Consider the following 8,980-nt stretch of genomic DNA (forward strand, 5'->3'; position numbering starts at 1 on the left):
TCCCCCACCCACAGCCCTGCTCTGTGCAGATGGAACAGCCCGGCTCCCCCTCTCCGTGTGGCCAAGATTCAGCTGAAGCTGCCCTGCTGTCCAGCAAAGATCATGTGACCAACAGCAATAAGCAACATTCCAGCTGCAAGGCCTAGGTGAGATTAACCCTTTTAGTGCTGTGAAGAGCTGAAAACCTGAGGGAGGAGAAAGAAGAGATGCTTAAAGCTGAAATTCTGTTGTAAAGCTATGATATATCAGAGTACCCGTTGTAATTTCATGAAGGCATGGGGGGTGGAGTGTTCAACTTGTGAGCAAAAGCACCTGCTCTGAGATAGGCAGATGCTGAAGCAGCTGTAATTTGATGAGAAGTTTGAACGGGGAGAGATGGAAGCGATGAGGACTTTTGCTCCAAATGGAAAGGAGAAGACCTCAGTTCCTAGAGGTGCTCCCAGAGATAGTCCTAGAGATGAAGATGAGGAGGACCCTTTGCTCCCAAGGAAGGAGGAGGGCCTCTATTCTCAGAGATGAAATGCTCCCAGAGATGGGTGAAGAGAACTTTTGTTTCTGAACGGCTCAACCTTAAAATTGCACCCCAGTAATTTCAAGAGTGGACCCTCAAAAGCAGTTGTGGGAAAAACTGCAAGTCACGGGAAGGGACTCTCACATGATGCGAGCAGAGAACCAACCCAGATGGCTGTCTCGTTGTGATAATTCCTCCACAGCATGAGCAAGAGAGACTCCTCTTCCTAAATGAACTGAACAAGGCTATTATGGAAGTGGTAAACAGACTGAACACTCAAGGGTTGTCTTACTATATTGTCAGTGGGAGAAGGGAAAAAGGTGGGGGGAGGAGAAGAGTTCTAAAGGTGTGGTATGATTTTATTTTTTTCTTTTTCCCTCTTTTAGGTCTGTTAATAAACTTCTTTATATTCTTTCAAGTTTGGTGCCTGCTTTGTTTTTCTCCTAATTCTTATCTCACAGAAGGTAAACAGTAATGAGTATTTTGGACCAAACCACTACACACAGGAATGTTTTCATTATTCCTGAACAGTGCTTGCACAACGTTAAAGACTTTTTTTAAGCCTCCCGGCCCATGCCACCAGCAAGGAAGCTGGGAGTGCATAAGAAGCTGGGAGGGGACACAGCCAGGACAGCTGACCCCAGCTGACCAAAGGGATATCCCAGACTGTACAACATCATGCTCAGAGTGTCAAAGGTGTGGAAGAAAGAGAAAGGGAGGGACATTCAAAGTGATGGTGTTTTCTTCCTAGGTCACCATTACATGCACTGGAGCCCTGCTGTCCTGGAGATGGCTGAACACCTGCCTGCACATGGGAAGTGGTGAATGAATTCCTTGTTTTGCTTTGCTTGTGTGCATGGCTTTTGCCACCTGCCTTTATCTCAACCTATGACTTTTCTACCTTTCACTCTTCTGATTCTCTACCTTGTCCCACCAGAGGAGAGTGAGTGAGCTGCTGTGTGGTGCTTAGCTTAGAAAAAGAACAATGCTTCTCTTTATTGAAGATACAAGGAGGCTGAAGTTGTTACAAGACAAATCCTAGCCACTAAAACAAAATTACAAGTGTAAATATGCAATTTCCTGGCATTTGTTTCCATGTGTTCTGACTCAAAAAATAAGAGCTGTTTATGCATACAAACAAATGAAATAATTAGTATACCTTACCCAAATAACAAAGGACATCTGAACGCTCCTTCTGTCTCCAGCACTGTAAAAGTTTTAGAAGTTGTTTCACCCAGATCATCAGATTATCTCACTTCCTCTCATGCATTTTTGCCTATTAGGAAGCGTACACAAATAAAGCATTTTACCTTCACAGTGGAGCATGAAATTTTTCTTTCTTGTTTTTTTTTCTTCGTAAGATAGCAAAGAAATAAATAATTAGTTATATTCACCCTAGGATACATTGTAATTTAATTTCAAATACTTCCTAACAAAGACAGCAGAACACAGGAAAAATCCATGCAGACATAGAACAGAATCTTTTCTTTTTTGGACGCTGTTTTAAAATCAATTATATGAGAGCAAGGGAGGCCTGAAGGTTACAAGTCAGTCAATGTTGTTTTATTAGCACTGGACTGTCTTTACAACTGAAACATATTTTAGCCATGTGTCAATCATATTCTAACATCAGTCTTTTATTAGTTTTCCTCAAATTATTGCTTTCTTCTCAGTCTAAATGAAATAGAGAATTGAAATACTTTTTTACATTTTTATATTCTCCAGGAGAAAATTTAGAACTAATCTAAAATAAAGCAACCAGCAATCTATCTGCTTTGTCAGTCAGTATTGACATACTGTTCAATTCCATCTGTATGCTAATATCAAGATTCAGTTCTGAAAATGTATTCTTCAAATTAAACACAAGCCAAAAATGTAGTTCTGATGTAATTCCAGTGGATAAATATGTATCATTCATAGCCTCATGAAGAGTCTTCATATTTCAGTAAGATTTTGAATTTAAAAAACCCAACAGCCCCAAAAATCTCCACAAAAGCTGAAGGCTGCATTTATATAGATTTTAATTCCAAGTTCAGATTTAATAATAAAGAAAAATATCTATGTCTAGATCACAAAGCTCTGGGATTTCCTTTTAAAGCAGAATGAAAAAAACAATAAGCATCTAATGTGGAAGCAGTTGCAATTACTTTTTTTCTTGTTAACTAGAAAGCAACACTCAAAGGAATATTACCAAGTCTTCTTTACCAACAACAGTTTCCTCACAGGAAGGTAATTCTCTTGCAATGAACATAGAGGAGAAAAACACATTAAGTAAACCCTATCAGTTTCCTTAGATATAGATCTTAGGGGGTTTGTACCAGCTACATTCCACACAAAACAGATTGATCACACTGAAGTTCTTAATGGACTTCATGGAATGCCTGGTTCTTCTGCCTTTCCAGATTTATAGGAGTCTCTGCTGGAGGTTGACTATATCCTGGAGAAGCCAGAGGGAAACAGCTGATGGCATGAATGCTGTTCTTGTGAGGGTGCTCTCCAGGAAATACACTCACATATTTTTCTCTTGTCTGTTTATGGCATCTTGCAGTGTGGTATGACTTTTCCTTTTATCAAAAAAAAAAAAAAAGGAGAAAATATAAATATTCTGGTTTTGTTTTTATAACCCATATGACATTACATTAAATTGTCACAGAAAAAAAGTTTAAATTCTCCTGGATGTTGGGCTTTTGAAGGAAATATTCTGTGAGCAGGCCTAAAAAATCAATCAACACTGCTGCTGTCTCTTTGTTAGCAATTCATAGAAAAATTGAACAAGCAAAGAGTAATCATTTTATCCCTATTCCTAAAAGCAACGTTTAAAACACCTATTGTCTTAAAAAAAAAATCTATTTTCCATAAAAAGTAGCATTAGAAAAGTCTAATTTAGAAGTGTGTGTGTGGGGAGAGGGTACTTTTACTTTGTGTGTGTGTCTGTATCTGTGTCTGTGTGTCTTTCAAGGTAGGGATACTTACTGCTCTTTAGTGTTTCTAGAGAGAAATGAAGGTGAGTTTATACTAGTCTGTAGTGCTGTTAAATGCATAGTCAGAATGCAGAGTGGCACCTTGAACACAAAAAGGGAAGATATTTTACACCTCAGTGGTTCTGAAAGGGTTTACACAGGCTTGAGGTGATTATAGAAGCATTAAATAAGCAAGGAACTGATGAACATGATCCAGATCATCAATAAGCAACCCAGATGTGCAACACAAGTGTGTACAGAGATTGATGAATCCTTTGAATTGGGTAAGGGAAGCTGTAGGGATTTGACAGGTTATTTACTGACTGCCATAACCTTTATTACTGTTCCATGAATCAGCTAGCACAAAGTTACAGCAATGGCAGGCTTCATCTTAGGGCAGAGGTGCTACTGCTCCTGCAATGCCCTCCTGAGCTCATCTCTAGACCTGCACTCCACCCACAGTTATAAATGCAACTGTTTGTTGACCTTGCTAAAACAGATTTTCTACCACAGCAGCTGAAGAAAAAAAGGGCAAAAGGATGCATTCAAGACAATATTGAAAAAATCAGGGAAAGTGGGGGCTTAACACTTCACTCCCTTAAACCAGAGTCCATTCATGAAGTCAAAGGTCAACTATTTATTAAGTCATTTATTTCAAAGATGTTGAGAAGTCTCTGGGTCTTTTGTGAAAGATGTTAAACACTATCATTACCCAAGACAGCTTAGTCTCCCTCTTCTGAAACTAACTGATGAGTTTAAAGAAATTACCTTTTTCAGATACTCACTGCCACCTCTCTACTGGAGGTTATAGCCCTCCCATTAGATCAAATTAAGCGAGCACACCTTGTGTGCTTCAATACAAACTTGACAAGGAGCAGCAGTAATATATATTCTTCTGGCTGTGGTGCAGGATTATGAAGGTTCAGTAGAGGGCTAGTACTGATTTACTCAGGCTCATGCCTACAATTTATACTGTACCATATTTATCAAAGCAAAGTATGAAACCTTTTCTAAGAGAGGGAAATTACTCCTGCTCAGGGAGCAACTTAGACTGTACAGAAATGACCAAGTGGCATAATTCAGGATGAGAAGGAAAAATGTTCTGAAGGAGTGAGAGGCTTACAAACAACGTGGTGTAGTAGAAAACAGAGGGCTACCGAGACCAGCACAGCATAGACACACAGAGCTACACATCACAGACAGAATCATAAAAGGAGTTACTTTTCCTCTAGTCACAGAAGGACTTCTCTTCTAGAGACTGATGCACCGAAAAGTCCTTGAAATAATATCAGTCTGAAAGCTAATTGTGAGGACAAAACCTATGTGCTGGAACAGGGTGGTCACCCTTTTTATCTTTTGATTCCAAACTTGTCTAAAAACCCAACAGTTATGAAATTATAAAATTGGCTTTTGGGTTGGTTTGGTTTTTTTGTTTGGTTTGGTTTTTTTTTTGACTTGCTTACTTAAAAGACACAGTAAGTCCATTTTAAATTGCTGACCAGTGTGGGGCCTTTAATATGTTCATTGCAAATTTTGGGCCACAGACATTATTATCCCATCAAGGTACTGCAAGTGAGACTGGTAATCTGTGCTTCTACCACAGCTGATCCTACTTCTCAGGGTAGGTTACCCAAAGTACAATTGTTTTGAGGTATCTCTGTAATACTGTCTAAAGAAAAATCATACACCATTTGTCAAACAAGTTACAGCAATTTGTGTTTTACTGGTAGTAGTTTCAGAAATGTTAATCCTGCAGGTAACAGCTTGTCTTTTTACTCTGCATGAGAAGCAAGGGGTAACAGAAAGGACTTAACTGTTCATTTTAATTTTGTTCGCTTTGTTCAACCAAGCATAAACTTCGTTTCTAGATTAAAAATAAGAATAAAGTTTTAGTTGCACATGTAAGGAGCACAGTGCACTCATCCAGTCCACCAAAGGTGGGGGATTTGGCATTTCCATCCCATATCCCTTTGAGAAGTGGCCACAGGAGAGTTTATCAGCCCCTGTCAATACATTTCAGGTTTGGGGTCTTTCCCAATGATGGAGAATAACAAAGATGTCTCATTCCCTCCCTCAGCTGTGAGGGTAGAATATAAACAGAAAAGAAGTACTAAGGGCTGCCACTGGGAACCTTTTCAAAAGCATGAGTTCTTTTAGCAGTTAAAAGATTTTTCAAGTACATTTCTTTCTCACGTACTGCAGAGGTTATTCAGAGGTCTTCTGAAGGGCAGAAGACATAGGGTGTCCACCAGTTTGTAGCTCACAAGATAATTATTTGCCACACAGCTCATTCAGATTCTGAGAGTCTTACCACCGTGTAGTCGTGGGCAGATCACAGTACTGGGTCTGGCTGACATGGGGTTAACTTTCTTCACTGCAGCCTGTATGGTCCTGTGTTTTAGATTTGTTGCCTTAACAAATTGTGTTGGTAGCACACCAGTGTTTTGAATACAGTTCAACAATGCTTGCACAGCATCAAGGCTTTCTCTTTTTTCCTGCCCTTGCCCCCACAGTGAGTAGGCTAGGGGCGAGGAAGTTGGGAGGGAGAATACTTGGACATTTGACCCAAACTGGATAAAGGAATATTTCACATTGGCTTTTGGCCAGGGTCAACTCATAACTACTGTGAAAATGCACAGCAATAGCTTTGGCTGTTAAAAATCATCACTAATCATTTAGAATTATATGCAACTCAGTCTTATGAGTTAGAGTTAGCAGAAAAATTAATTCAAGCATAAACAAACTGCCTTGTTTTGCTCATCTGACTTTTGCAGGAGAAATCATTCTAAAACTGATAATGTAAAGACTTTGTGACAAATAAAAGAGATTCAATGGAAAATGAACAATAGCAGAAACTTCACATTTAAGAGGCAGATGACAGGAGATTTCTATTCAATTACATAGCAAGCTATTCTGAAGCATTTTGTTTCCAGCAAACAAAAGATAAAAGGATTTCATAAGAGTGTTGATAGAATATTGTGTTAAAATGAAGAGGTAAATACTCTAGGTATCTCTAAGAAGAAAAACTTCTCATTTGATCTGCCAACACTGAAAGAAAATATGCAAGTGAAAGATCAGATGATAAGATGCAAGGAGAAGAGAGTTTTCATAATTGCTGTTAGAAATGATTAAATGAAGTAAATATAGTACCAAATAAATTGTGTATCAGGGTAAAGTGAAATTGAAAAAAAATAGTATATTAGACATGATAAACAGAACACTTAAATCTCATTTTTTCTTCTGTGTAGGTAAGATTGCTCATTTATAAATGTATCTTGCAAGACATTTAGTGTCTCTAAGACATTCCAGTGGAAGTGTCAGGGAGCTTCTCTTTAAATGGTACAGCCTTCCAGGAGGGCTAGAAAAAAGTAAAGGAGCCAGCAAGACAGTGGGGGTTTTTGTATATAACAAATTGCACAATAATTGCTAATGAGTGTATGTAAATAAGGGAGAAAAGATCAAAGTCTGGAATGATGCTGAAGGGCTTTAACAATTGGATCTCTCCCATGATCCATGTAAACATGAGCTGTAATTATCAGTAAAATAAGTCACTTGTTTACAATCATTTGAGTGTGAAGGAGAAAAGTTACTTCAAGAACAGTCTGTCTTTGACTAAAATATGAAAAAGGCGTGTGCCTCATCTTTTTTTTAGTGGGGGTGTGTGCAAGAGAGGGAAGTAAAGAACATTGAATGCATATATTAATGGCTATTACCCAGTGTTATGGCTGAATAGGTGAATTCAGCCTTTTTGGTAAGAACACCCAGAATAAGGTACCTTACATTATTCTTGTAGTAAATACATGTATGGAAAACTTGTAAAAATTAAAAGAAAATCATTGCCCTGAAAAAGTAGTGACTCCAAGGAGAATAGAGACTTCCTCCTTGTCCACAGGCTCCTGCTGTTGAAGGACAGCAAATCAGCAAGAACCAGTGTCCATTTCAACATTTGGGGAGCAATAAGTCTGTTATGGGCAAGATCACCTTCTTCCTGTCCTCACACACTTTTTATACATATCTGTTGAGGGAACCTAAATCCAGCAGACTTCAATACCCAGGAGGTTTCTACTCTCCAGTGTTTGCTGATGTTCCTTTTTGTAGGTCCAAACAGTAGCAAGGTTGAGCACACATTCTACAGCAGAAGGTACAAACACATGTACACACACCCCTCCCTCCAATATACAGAAAAAAACAAGAGTAGTAGTGAATGTTATCTTTACTGGAACCCACACGCACACCAACAGCAGTCACAAAAACTTGGGTAGCCCAGCACAAGTACATTTGTCCTCTCCAGTGGATATAGGCTGAAGTTCACTAGCAGGCTAATACGTACCCTTCCTATCTTGATCCACAGTCACATTCATATCCTCAGGTATCTTGAACTCTAGATCAGATCTTAACTACATCCGTGATGCATGTCAACACCCTGTTTCTCATTTCCTGTTATTGTCTATCTTTTTTTTTTTTTTCCTGTTTTTGTCTATCTTTTTTTTTTTTTTCCTGTTTTTGTCTATCTTTTTTTTTTTTTTCCTGTTTTTGTCTATCTTTTTTTTTTTTTTCCTGTTTTTGTCTATCTTTTTTTTTTTTTTCCTGTTTTTGTCTATCTTTTTTTTTTTTTTCCTGTTTTTGTCTATCTTTTTTTTTTTTTTCCTGTTTTTGTCTATCTTTTTTTTTTTTTTCCTGAGTTTTCTGCTTCATGACATTATCTTTGTACCTGCCATTTATGCCTCATGTATCTGGGTGCTTACTTATTTTCCTCTCTTCTGTTTTTGTTTTTTACCCAATATACTGGCAAATACATATCTCCATGTTTTCTAGGTATTGTCAAGTTCTTTACCAAACATACTTTTACAGTTTTTCACATGACATCTGGTCATTAAGGGCTTTTAGAGCTGCGTGTTTAGCAACTTAGTCTAAGATACTGGCTTAGAACACATAGAGCCAATTGCAATGATTGTTACTTACTTAATAAGTAATCTTATTTTTTTTTTATCAAATACTGATAGTGTTTAAAACTGGATGTGAATTTAGTTACTTATACATTTAGACATCAGTTTTCTTCTTTTGTAAGTACTATGACTCCAAAATCTTAATGTAATTTTTGTCTTCAAGGTAGAGAGTTCACAGACTATGATGATTTAAGTCAGGAAAGTAGAAGAGTTGAAAGATTCATATTTAAATATTAATATTAACTAGGAGGTTGCAAACTAGCTATTTCCCCACACAATTTATCAGATAATTACATGCTTAGTTTGCACAGGTGAAACTCTGCTATTTGTGGATTCAGCTACGGACAATTTTTAGTTCCCTCTGGCAACCAGACAGTGTGGAAGAATTGTTATGGCACATTTTGCTGGGTAACTTCTGTTACGTGCAGCCTTTCATGTTCGATCTTCTGAATCTGCTAAAAAATGATTGATCTTGGGAAGTTCAGCACTGATGCTTCATTTTGTTTTGATTTTATGTGAAAAGTGAGAAAAGTAGTAGAGCATGTATGAACTTTGGGAGGGTT

Source organism: Corvus brachyrhynchos, unplaced genomic scaffold, assembly GCF_000691975.1.
Source record: "Corvus brachyrhynchos isolate BGI_N302 unplaced genomic scaffold, ASM69197v1 scaffold71, whole genome shotgun sequence".
NCBI classification, from domain to species: Eukaryota; Metazoa; Chordata; class Aves; order Passeriformes; family Corvidae; genus Corvus; species Corvus brachyrhynchos.